The sequence below is a fragment of the Anomalospiza imberbis genome, chromosome 4 (assembly GCF_031753505.1).
Source record: "Anomalospiza imberbis isolate Cuckoo-Finch-1a 21T00152 chromosome 4, ASM3175350v1, whole genome shotgun sequence".
Taxonomy (NCBI): domain Eukaryota; kingdom Metazoa; phylum Chordata; class Aves; order Passeriformes; family Viduidae; genus Anomalospiza; species Anomalospiza imberbis.
In genome coordinates, this window is record NC_089684.1 from 28,647,543 (window position 1) to 28,660,801 (window position 13,259).

A 13,259-nucleotide genomic window follows, 5' to 3' on the forward strand; every position below is an offset into this window, starting at 1 on the left:
ACCAAAAAATAAGGCTTTGTCAACCACTTGTAGTCCATGGCAGAAAAATCCAACGGGTTTCCTGGTTTTCACTCCCCTTACTGGTTCAATGCAGGAATCAGTGTTGCTCCCTGTGGCATCCCAAACAGGAGACTTTGAGGTGCACCCATTTAAGACAATCATGGCCAGTCCTGTGAATGTAGTTCTTGACAGCGAGAGAAGCTTCCTCTATTTCAACTTTTCAACTGCTCAAAGTGCAGGACCTGCAATAGCCAGAGCAGTGAGGAAGAGAAGGATGCTTCCTGCTCCTCCACCTGTAGAGGAACTGCACTGGGTCCAGACCCAGAGACATCCAAGGCATCTTCATGGAGAGTGCTTTGGAGACATCACAGCAATAAAAGCAGGGAATGATGATGTGTAAGAGATGCTGGACTCACTTGCCCACACAGAGAATGTTCTCAGACACCACCTGCATTTTAAAGCATGACTCTTTCTTTCTTTGTGTGGCTCAGGCTGCCCCTCAACCTCTTTGAGGAGCAACTTCTCCACAGCAGAGGCTTCTGGGGGATGCACCTTGCCAAGATCCCAGTTTTGAACAAGGCACCCAAATTAGTGGTTGGAACCCCTGGCACCCAGACAGAGCACACTGCTGGAAGCTGTTGTTGAAAATAGTAAAGTTATCCTCATGCAGATTTTAAAAGGCCACTATTTATGCACATAAATTCTGAAGGGCATTAGCAGCATCACTGACACACGCTGACAGCCAGCCCAGCTTTGGGAAGGGAATAAGCAGCAGTGACTGCCTGAATAATTGATGTGCTTTTACTCTGCCCCATGGCCCAGTTATTACATTGCTCACTCTCTTCAACTGCCTGTGGTTTCTAAATTAATTAGAAAACTTAATGTCATGGCCAGCCAGTTAAAAAAAAAAAAAAAAAGACACAGAGAACAAAAGAAGAGAGCGCTTCTCATGCCCTTGAGCCTTGGGATTTCTTCCTTCGGTCTGGCCACGCAGGAAGTAAAAGCACAGTCTCAATTTCTGCAGCTTTGGACCCCGCTCACTGATGCTAACAACAGCACAGCATTAAATCCACTCCATCTGCAAAAAGCCCCCACTGCACGGGGGTGAACATCCCCATCAAGGTCACTGCCTCCGTAAGATGGGGCAAAGCCTTTCCTAGGGGCTGACTCATGCGCAGGGCAGCTACTGTGTCTTCTGCAATGAAATACATCTGATACATGCCTAGCCCAGCCATTGCAACCAAGTGCCATGCAGCACCAAATAAAAAGACACCACTGCAGTCTGGAGGAATAAAAGAGCTCATGGCTGTTCTGCTCACACAGCTGACAAAATTAAATGACTCTGTGGGATCCTGTTCAAGGGATGAAAAAAAATTGTGTGACTACCTGACCTCACAAAAGAGGAGATCAAATATAACAATGTGAGTGGCCATTTTTTTTGCTGCATATATACCCTTACCTACTTACAATATTGCTTATGTGAAACTTTAAAACAAAACCTATAGCTTTTAAGAAACCCAGTGGGAATAATTCCCATGTTTGAGCCACACTGCAATAGCATGGGTAGTTGTGTTTCGAGACCTTGGAAAGCATGTAGCCATGATGAATGTGGGCATGTTTTTAATCTCTTACTTGCAAAAAGAAATACTGCTTTTTTCAAAAACCCCTTTACAACTGTCCCAAAATCATAAATAAGCATAAATGACTGAACTTGTAGAGAAAATTTTAAATTGCACAGTTAACTTTCACTAATATTTCACCTTCTTATAAAGGAGCAGTGAAATACCAATGAGACTCAACAGTATGGCACAGTCTTCCTCTTTGCCAATACATCATGGCATACTCTAATCTGCACCACCTTTCCATTATTCCCCTTGGAAAATTAATTATTTTAAAGAAAAACGATTTTTCAACCTTTCTTTTTGACATGGATAAACAGACTTATACTCAAGAGCATTGAACTGTCTGACTCCCAGTAAAGTTATCCTACATTTCCCATAAATGTCAAGTGCCCAAACAGGACAGTCCCACAGGAGAGAAATGGTCTGGTGATGGTGACAGAAAGCATTACAGAGTTTTAAAAGACACCATAAATCCAAATGGAAGTATCCAACAAAATGAATCCCATTTGTTAGCACATGGAATGTAGTTCTAAACAATTTGACCCCAAATACAGGACAATGTGGTTCTCCAAAAGTGTAATGCACTTTGACCAAGCATTTATTTCCTCCAAGAGCGTCTTCTTCTGTCTGCTCTTCTTCCTCTGCTGTCATAATTTTGCACTCAATAGATGCATGCAGAGACCACCACAAGCAAAACACACAAGGTTACACACAAGTTGCAAATTTAGGCCCTTGAAGTGTTTTTCAACATCCTTCTTGAGACAACACTTCCATCTGTAGGGTGGGAAGATGGACTTTCAGAAAATGGTAATGCTGATACATGGAAAAAGCACAATTGTTCCACCCTATGCTTTGTCTGTGCTTGTCATCTTGGCTTCATACTAAAACGCACGTGCTAATTATCAGCAGTGTGGCACTGCAGATGTAGTGAACACAAGATGTCACTCACACGCATTTTTCAAACCCAAGCAATGAAATTAAGTGTCTCGTAAGAACATGTGACATGCTCATACAGGAAGTTCCCTGACCCCAGCAACATCTGCTGTGTCCCTCTCTTCATAGCCACGTTTTTAAGTCTCACTAGGCTTGCTTTGCTATACTCAGATTTAGACCTTCACATTATATAATCATTTTGTTCTTCATACTGATATTTTCCAACACATTTTCTTATTTTGAAGTCATTATATTAATTACGACAAAAACTTACTGAAAGGCTCAGCTCATGTAGATTCCTCAGCTTAACCCCAGCAAGAATCAGTAAGAATCAGTAAGAATCATGCCCAACACAGACTTTAAGGCAGAGGTGAGTTCCTGGTCCCTCTTCTGGATCACTGTACAGCTAAAGGGATGTACCAGCTGAACCAGGACCACCACTCTTCAACATGGCCATGCCTGCCTTGTCCAACTTTTCCTCCAAGGAGGAAAGACTGCAAAACCACTCGAGGCCCTGTAGGGGTGCTCACCTCTCAGCCTTGGAAAGAAGGTAGAAGAAACTACAGGAGATGGCAGCAGTACGGAGCAGCACAGCTCTGCTCACTGCTTTTTGAGCCTTCTCTTTCAAGATGCAGCCCCCGGCAAAGTGTCTCATGAAAGTTTGATGAACATCATTTTGTTTAACACCAGCAACTGAGCCACAGCCCTGCCAAGCTGTGTTGCACCAACAAAATGTCATGACCCAGGAGGATCAAGAAACTCGATTGCAAGAGGCAGGCTTGCAGGCAGCAGAGGAACTCACAACCTCTGGAGCAGGTTGCACCACTCCACAAGCTACTCAGTCACTGAAACATGAGGAGGCTGCTGTAACGCTGATGATCACTGAGGATCACTGAGCCTCCTCCGACACTCGCCCAGCAGGCTGCAAGGCTCCACCAGGCAGTCTTGCAAACACAGCCAAGCCTGCAGCCCTTTTCCCATTGGCACATAAAAACCTTGATGTTTTTTCCCCCTCTTTTACCCTTTTCACTTCTATAGGTACTGAAAATATTCACAGTATGCTCTTCCTTACCATTTGCTTCAGCATTTTCATGCTCTGCTGCTTTTGTTCCCCTGTTCCCTTTATGTAAAGGAATATTCTCATGAAACAAACTGCACCTGCATAACTGAAAATACACAAAACCCATATGCAGACACAGTGCTGGAGGCTCATGCAACGTGATCAGGTCTAAATATTTTAGCACAGCAAACAAATGAGGCTCGACTGTATGGTCCAGTAATTACCTTTTCTTGTTCTTCAGGTGCGAGAAATCCACACGTTATTTTTTGCAGAGCACTGTATTCAACATTGCTGGAAACAAAGAAAAAGAGAAAACAATTAAAAAACATTTATACTGGCCTCTGAGGACATATCAGGCACTCATGAACTTTCTGCTATGCATTTGCCAGAGGACAGAACAATTAACAACTGATTTTGGTCAACAGAACTGATTTTTGAAAAGTAAGAATTCTTAATGTCTATGAAGAAGATCTCTGCATGGTAAACAGTAGTAACACATACAAAACAACGGTCAGAGGAAAAATCAGTGGACAATATCACTGCCAATAATTAAAAAATCCTTAGAGATTCAAGTAGATATCAAACACAGAAGCAGGTGTGTGAGTATCTCTTCTCACAATGTGATCTGGAGAAACGATTGTTAAACCAGACAATTTATCAGAGGTTTTTAGAGGTCACTGCACCAGAATAAAAAACATCTAGTTTGAAAGAAGTTAAATTATGATTGCAAGGATAGTAATTCCTTTCCCTTAGCAGCAACAACTTAAAATTTCTCTGTCCCTTTACATCTTCAGTATTTTCTTCTAATTACAGTGTTAGATGCTAAATATAACATTAATTGACAAAACAATGAAAAGGATGGATCCAGGTCAGCCTCCTGGAAGTGTTGGTTTTATTAGGATTAATTACACGTGAAAATTTGTTCCTTACAGTTGGGATTGCAACAAATGAAACTTCAGTGAGAATCAGTCTTGTTAGAGTCAAGCTGGATGGCACAGGACTCCAGGACCCCATCCCAACACAGTGAAACAATTAGACAATATAATTAAAAACCCATGCAAGGGAAATAGCAATGAGTCCTGCCTGAATTTTGTTTCCAACATCAACTACAAACCCAGTTCATTTTCTGCAACCTGTAGTGGAGAACACAGGTCATGTTATTTGAAAGAAGTGTATTGAAATGAAAAAAACTTTAAAGGCTGATTAAAAAAGAATTCAGTGTTAAATTGGGGCCAATTGTTCCAGTTACAGCAGTGAGTCCCCAAGCCTTTCCCACCCAGGGCTCTAGCACAGCTTTCACTCTGCTGCCATGGTTCCACACCCTGGACCACCCTACACTGTCAAAAATTTCAGACCAAAACAGACGGTCCTGAGGCTCCAGTTTCACATCTGAGCTAATCCAGAATGGTCTTACTTTAATTTTCAATGACAGAAAAAGGAAGTTGCACCCCAACTCTAAGCACTCCTCAGCAGATCCTCCCCTGAGAGCATGAGAACGAGGCTGAGGCATTGGTCTCTAACGCATAATTCATCTTATTTATGTACCGAAGGAGCAATTGCTTGCATTCAGTAACCTTGGAAGTCAGACAAGTAAATTAAAACTTAAAACAAGGCTTGAGAGTCCAGCATGCATGCTGCTTTTTGAGTGATTTCTCTATAATAGGCAAGTATGGATGCTCTGGAAGAAAAAGAGAACTATTCCAGCTTGACTGTCAGCAAAATTGCCTCTGTAAGCAATAAACAGGCTTTGGATCATCTAGGAAATTTACAGGCAAACTCAGGGTAAGGCCAGTTATTATTCCTCACTGTACAAATGAAAAAGTCTCTAGATGTACAGACTATACCCATTTTCAGCCTTGGATTTTGACCAAATACATACAGTTTCAGTAGTGTAGAGCAGACCAGGCAACACCTCATAAGGACATCCATATACTTTATTTCCAGGAAAAATGCAATTTGTTTAGACTACTCTACTTGTGCTTTATAGCAAAACCTTTACCTGGTTCCAAGAGGCTTCTGGAGAATAATTTTCATTTGATGGCAGCAGTACAGAGCAGACAAATTTGCCTGGTTTGAAGAAGTTAATGTTTGTTACCCCATTGCCTTGCAATGGCTTTTAAAATAAAATTAAAACAAGATCTTTGTTTCATTTATGATACCCCACATTTTACTTCTGCTTCAAGCATAAAGAACTAGAGATAGCACAACATACTGTGGTTTATGGCTCTTCTGTGTCATTTTGGGATTCAGCACATGCTCTTCTCCCAGCTCACCTTTATTTTATCATAATGTGAATGTACTGACTGGTAAATTGTTCTTGCCTTCCCTTCCCAAATGCCAAATGTGTAACCTTGAGTTGGCCTCTGCCACATGCATATTTCTATGCAGATTTCAAATGCAGACTGGGGAATTCTTGATCATATTAAAATAGGAAGGAAACCATACAGGGATTCATGCCAAGAGCAAAGATCTTGCAAAATACTTGTTAGAGAGTTGACTGACACTGGCAGTGGTGCACTGCAGGAACTACAGGGATTTAGTATTAGCCCTAAAACAGAGAATAAACACACTAAAGAAAGAGGCATTGCTTTACTTCTGACTCCTACTAATACTCAGAGCAGTGGAGCTCCTGCCCTTTATGCAAGGGAACCTTGTTTTGATCCTCTTTTACTGCTCTCTGCATCACTTGACTAACCTGCTTGCCCTCAAACCTACAGTGCTTCTCAGAAAGTATTTGCTGCTTCTTCCCCAGTTCTCTCCTGGTCATACTCTGCCTGGACAATTTGCAAAGTGGTCTCTCTCAGGCTGCTAAGGAGAGGGGAAATCACCTCTCTCCCTTGCTTCATCCCTTATTATCCTGGTTATCTACCTGCCAAGTTTACTGCTGAAAGAATAATGGAGATACTTCAATATAGCCCACTTTTACTAACTTGATGCTGGTGTTGATGTGGCTAAATATTTCTAAATCCTCTGCTATGGTGAATAATGCATCCACCCAAAGAGGACAAGGGCACATTGCTCTGCATCACAAGATGCCACAAGAAGGGTAATTAATCTGCAAACTTGCATGCTGCTGCACCTCCATCCCAAACCAGAAGCTGCTAATAAGGAGAGCAATGATAAATACTTTATTTTGGCAACAGCAAAAGCTAGGAGGAGAATCCATCAAGATGGGTCACCCTCAAGGATCTGTCTTCACTGAAAAAAAGCCAAGCAGCCAAATTTCTGTGGTAAATGCTCACAACAGAGGGATCCACAAAAAAGAACATGAAGTTTTAAGCTAGGAGGGGCATGAAGTTTTCAGTAGGAGGCTTCTGAAAAAGTCTTGTTTGGTAAAACATACCAAGCACCTCATTTCTGGCTCCACAGAAGCAGAGGAGTGATCACGCAGAGTCAGCGTCGTGCTTTTGGGGATGAAAACCCGCACAGAGCAGCACTGCCCTGCTCCCGGGCATCAGCATCTCTGCATCAGCCCAAGGAAACCCAATCAGCAGCTTGCACCCACGGTGACTTAATTAACAGGCACCCTACAGATTTCTCAAAATCCTCCACACTGACACCCTCCATTACCAAGCTCTTTTGATGAAAGTGATTAAAGCTAACAATTATAATTTCTTTTAGAGATGCCCCTAGAGGCTTTAGTGAGGCTCAGACTTCATTGTTCACAGAACACAATGCAAAGAAATCTCTCTCCTGAAGAGCTCATCCTACACAAATACAAGGCAATCAAGGAATAGCAGAAAGAAAGGCAAGGAGTCAAAAAATTTTTGCTCAAGGTCAAAAAGCTGGCCCCTGACAGAGCTAGAACAAAACCCACCTCCTCTGGAGTACTCATGAGACCATGCTGAATCTCCAGTACTAAGCTGATCAACTAATATTCTTAATTTATCAAGCATCAAGAGCAGGTGAAGTAGTTCAGTGTTACTTGCTGTTCTGGTTTTGATCATGTCTTTTTGTGATGGCTCCCCAAGCAAAGCTAACCATGACAGTGAAAGGGTTATCTCCCCTTCACGTTCCAAAGAAATGCTTCCCATACTTTTTCATACAGATTACTGACAAATCAATCCCCCTCAATTTTTTAATTCTTCCATTTATGCTCTCAACAAAGAATGATTGCTCAAGCACCCTTCTCAACCTTGTACTTCCCATTTTTTAAAGAATGGTCAATCTCAATATGCATAATTATAATTGCAAATTGATCGTTTAATCTTGCACTCTTCTGTTTTAATGTGATTATGTACCATCAAATCTCTACAGTAACATTTAAAGTAAAAACGTCCTGCGTCATTCATGTGTGGTTTAGATATTTAAAACATTAATATTCAACATGTGATATTACAAAAGGTAAGATTTCTAACTACCTGGCTCAGTTATGACACCATAAATCTGATGTAATCTTCACTGATTACTAGAAAAATCTTTCCAATGCAGTATAACTGTAATTTGATAGAACTTCTTGACATACAATTCATCAGTAAGACAGTGGCTCTGTTGTGCTTTGTACAGGGACAGAACAAAGCACAAGTGTGCAAAGTGAGTGAAGCTTTTAGTCTTTGCAAACAATTTCAGTGCATAAAATATTAAAAGCAATGCTAAACTAATCTCTGGCAAGAAGTGCAGGCAATTCACTACAACTCGTATTACAAATGCCTTTGGTTTACCATTTTAAAAACATTAGACTCTACCATTATGGTTGTGTATCATAGTGCTGTACATTAACCTCTGTAATTTTCCAACATGGTATATTGCAGTAACACAAATTAGGCTATCTGGCAAAAAAAGCTTTAAAAGACGCAATATTTAAAGGGAGCAGACAGGAAAGCTCCTTGCTCCTTCCTGCCAAAGACAGCAGGAGAAAGTCCAGTCCTCTTTTCCTCAAAGCAAATGGTAAAATCCCATTAATTTCCCCTGGAACCGACAGATCCGCAGCATCTGGGAAAGGATTCAGTCTAAATACATTGCAGACATAACAGATGAATGATTTGGGGGAAAGGGGTCGCCTGCTCTCATTTTAACACTTCTGTGTAACAGCAACAGAGCAGGTCATTTCTGTAAGCTTGAAAATGCTTTGTGAGTTTTCAGTAGGATTTTCCCTTCAGCGATTTTTGCCTTCTGTCTCCATTTTCTCCTTGTTCATACACTTAATAGCTTTAAAATCTGTTGAGTGTACAAGATGCTTAAAGCCTACACTTGATATTTACTGTTGTAGGACCCACATGGATGAAATATTGTTCTCCTACGATTAATAGGAAAACATTTACATTTCACGTATTTTGGAACAATTATGTCTTCTTCACTAAAGAAACAGACCAGAAGCTAAATTTTCACTTTCACATAATATAGAAATTTTTGTAGCAAGATATCCATTTCAGGTACTGAAAAATAATCATAATAAAATGCTCCTTCTGCTTGCAAATAATTCTAATTTCCATTATGAAATTCATCCACTCAGTAATATGTCTAATAACTAAACAAGAAAGATTTCATTTGGTTTTGTAACCGTTTTCAAAGATTTTTTTTTTTTTCATGGTGGAATAAGAGACTTTTCAAAATATGAAAAATACTAAGAAAGAACAAGAAGAAAGAGAACACAGCCCAGCACCAAGACAGCAACACTCACCCAGGGCGTGTTGGAGTCCTGCTTCTTCTGTGCAGGATGCAGAACACACACTCAAACCTTGCTGCTTCCCCTATGAGGCCACTGACTTGCTACTCTCCTTCCTATAGAACTACTTGGCTCCTTTCCCTCACTCTTCACTTTCAACATATCTGAAGCTCCATCCAAACCCAAATGCTTCTGTTAAATATATTGAGTTTGAGGAAAGAAAGGTCAGCTTCATTTTGTCTCAGCTGGCTCTAGCTCCCAGCTGACATGACCAATGGGTGCTGGGGTTAAGCGAGACTTTTTGAGCCTGTCTTTGAAGCAGAGAGCAGCCCTTATTTCAAGCTGGTATCCCAGAGATAATTTTTTCCAAGCAATATACTGGTTCCAAGTGGTTTTGGAAGCAAGCAACCAGGCAGCTATGTGAAACCCAGGATCTGGTATTGGAAGATCCAGAGAGCTCCCTGCAACAGCAAGGCATTTAATGAGAGAGGAGAGGGGAGCCTGGAGCCCTGCCAAATCTAATCCTGGTTATACGTGCCACAGCTGGATTTCTTCAAGTAGGGGCTATTACACTGGCACACTGCTGACCAAAATCTTGTTTCGTGTAAATTCTCTGCAAAGACCTTAGGAGATAAAACTGATTAATCCTAATTAAAATGAAAATCAAGGAAATGACACAGTCTGTTGAATCTAGTTGATGAATCAAAAGCTTCCCTCATTTCTATGTTAATTGTCTTTTTACAAATGTGCAGCCCTCTCATACGCACAGAATAATGTTTTCATATTTTTCTTCACTTGGAACATTGCAGGACAGATGTTACAAAGCAACCAGAGAGCCCTTCTGCATTATCAGGCCCCTGCAGAAGTGCCTAGCTGGGTGCTGACTCCTTTCTCAGACTTCTCATGGCTTTAATTTAAAAAAACCAAACCCAGCCTGCAGCAGTGTAGCAGCCCAGACTCTGAAGGTACAAAAGGACTGGCACCAAGTAGGACACAGCGCTTTCCAGGATGCTGAAGGTGTTCGAGATGCCCCATTAGCATTGAGCAGGGAATGTTCCATACGTTAAATTCAACCAACACAAACACACAAAATCCCTGCTCTCTATTTGCATGAGTCTGATAACACTTCCATGAAATGTCACCACCCGAGTTTTTATCAAAAGCCTACTTGCACATAACACTGTATCACAGAGAGGACATTTGGGAAAGCAATCGACCTGCAAAGACATTCTTGAAGTGCAGAAATGCAGAACAGACCCTTTCAAGGACAGTTCAAGTTAGGATGGCAGTGATTTAAAGAGGAATGAACCGGCACACTGCTAACACCAGCCAATTAAGAGGTGGAATGCATAGAAAGGTCTCTATAGATATGTATGTAACACATTAGAGAGATCCACATTCCCTTAGTATCCAGTCAAAATCGAATCTCGCCTAAACTTGTAGGGGGGCAAAACTAACCTAAGTGGTAAAGGCACACTGGACAAAATCCAGAATCTGCTGCATTACTTGCTTAGACACCATTTATTGTGGTTACATTTTATTATACAGTAGTAAAAAATTACAAGGCAACATCCTGTGTTATTTCCCGCTGGGATAAATGATACAGATGTACTATTAAACCTCAAAATCAGCACCAGTCTGCCAGGCTACATTCCATTTGTGTCTTTATAATGTGTCAATAGGCTGACATTTATGCCTTCTGATGGTAAAGCGAATTATGTTATAGACATTTAAATATGCCATAAAATGCCTAGCACTGCACAAACTTATAACTCTTCCAATCTTTACCAAAACAACAGACACAAACCAAAAATCTCACCAGACACCAGCATCTAAACTTAGAACATATTGGTTTCCTTTTTTTCCATGCTAAATTGATTTTAGTATTGCTGTCAGCCCCAGCTGACACTGGGAAGGCACTCATTAAGGTCTGCCACAATTTGCAGCCCAAGGGCATCCTAAACCATGGAAATGCACCAGAAAGGGATGGTCCTATATGGATCTCACTGCAGGTCACACACTTTATGTGAACTAAGACATGATCTAAGCACAGTCAGTGGTGCTGAGGGTTTGAGGGACATCATGTCCAATAATTCTGATTTAAAATGAACTCTCTCTGCTTAGCCACCACCAGCTCCTTTGAAAAAGCCAGCCTGGTGAGAAATCAAGACAAAACACTCATAGATTGGCTATTAAATGTCCTGCTTGTAAGAACTGTCAAGATAAAAACATGGACACTAGCATACAATGGATATTTTAGGCCCATCATACATGGACACTAGCATACAATGGATATTTTAGGCCCATCATATTCTTGCATTAATGCCATTCACCAAAGTTTGTTAACCTGAAATGAGGCTCTAAGATATGCAGGTGGCAAAACCAGACTGGGGAACAAAGAAATTCATCCTTTGGGCTAGATGGTCAAAATTTAAAAGTCAATCTACAGCCGAATTACAGGGGCTGTCTGGGATAGAAGTAGATTGGAGTAACTGGAAGTGGTGAATGGGGATGCATAAACAGCAAAACACGATGGGTTTGGTCTAAAACCAAAGAAGCCCCAAGGCTGTGGTTGAAGCTTTTTTTGCACACATCAAATTCCTCAGTAATATAAAAGATAAGTAGGCAAAAGCAAAAGAGGAGTTCAGAAATATGCAGCCTGGAAAGACATGCTGGAAGGAGGGCTGCACGCTCCAGTTACTATCCCTCTAGCAACTAGCATGTGAGGATAAGGAAAAGCTGCAAACATACCATCTCCAAAGTATTCTGCAGGGATCACATCTTGAAATTATTGTAATCGGAATAAGGGGTACTGATGCTTCAGGGACTTGTTTAAAAAAACACCCTTAAAAGGAAATTATCATAGAAAACGAGTCTGGGGTATTTTGCCTCTGAGAACATTTAGAGCTTAATGCATTAGAAATGCAGCTGCATCAGATACTGCATTAGGATTGTCCATGATCAAGCTGCAGGCAGGAAAATGCCAGGCTGAGCCACTTCATTACAGTGCTTACCATTAAAATGAGACAGAAAGTGGCTGCTTCTCCACTCTGACAAGTTTTTAATTGCATCTAGAAATTACCTTCTACTTTAAATTTCATTTAGAAATTGTGTCTAATAGAGGCTGCTCAAGATGAGTTTCTCACACTTCTAAATAATTATTATTAATGTGACACTAACATCTTTCCCTGGAGTTTACACCACCTAGAGTGTCATTGAAAAAATGTCCTTCTCATTAAACTTAGCACCAAATGTGACTAAAATGCAGAATTATCCTGACCTTTTTTAATTCCAAATGGCTTAGAAGTCACAGTCCTCCTCCAAAAGGAGGCCCATCACCTTTTCTGTTTTGGTGACATTAGTGAACCTCTTCTGAAGGACAGAAGAATACCTTGCCACATCAGAGCACAATGAACACACAGGCCCAAGCTTAGATAACACTCATAACCAAGACTAAAGATTATTAAACGGTTGCATTGTCTCAAGACAACACAGTCCAATCTAAAAGTCCCAAGATCACCAGATTTTCAAGAGCACCTTCTTAAAGCTCATTCTACGAGCTTTGCATCCTGTCAGGGAAAATACCACATGTGAACAAAACAGTGAAGATTGCCAACTTTGCAGCCTTGACAAAGCATGAGCATTGGAAATTCTGCACCACCAGGATGTGAAGCCACCGAAAAGCAGAGGGTCTCTAAACAGACACCCTCATGAAATCAACTATCCAACAATCTGCTACACAAATTCAATGAGAAACCTTCCAACTCATGATTAAGATCTTAAAAAGGAAGGAAATAAAGGCTCTTGCTCCTTCTAAAGCAGAAAATAAAAATTTCCCAAAAAGAGGGGCTCCAAGGAAACTGTCATGTCCCATGCCCTGAAAAAGTTTTATTTTGATTTTCTACAGGGCAGACCATCCCATAAGTTTTAAGTATCTGTAAATGCAGCTAATTTGGACATTAAAGAATCTCTGTAAATGTAAAATAAATAAATGAAAAGTAGCATGAAAAGTCAATGAGAGGAAAATTCTTAACCAGTG

The 13,259-nt window shown here is 40.8% G+C and overlaps 1 protein-coding gene across 28 annotated transcripts in view; it reads right to left on the reverse strand.

Moving 5' to 3' along the window:
• ADGRL3 (adhesion G protein-coupled receptor L3) overlaps positions 1-13,259 on the reverse strand; it is a 490,120-nt gene that overhangs the window by 397,995 nt on the left and 78,866 nt on the right. For all 28 annotated transcript variants that reach the window (XR_010998235.1, XR_010998234.1, XR_010998236.1 and 25 more), the window contains exon 2: positions 3,840-3,906. The gene's annotated coding sequence lies outside the window, so the exon portion shown is untranslated. The remainder of the gene's footprint in view (positions 1-3,839; positions 3,907-13,259) is intronic.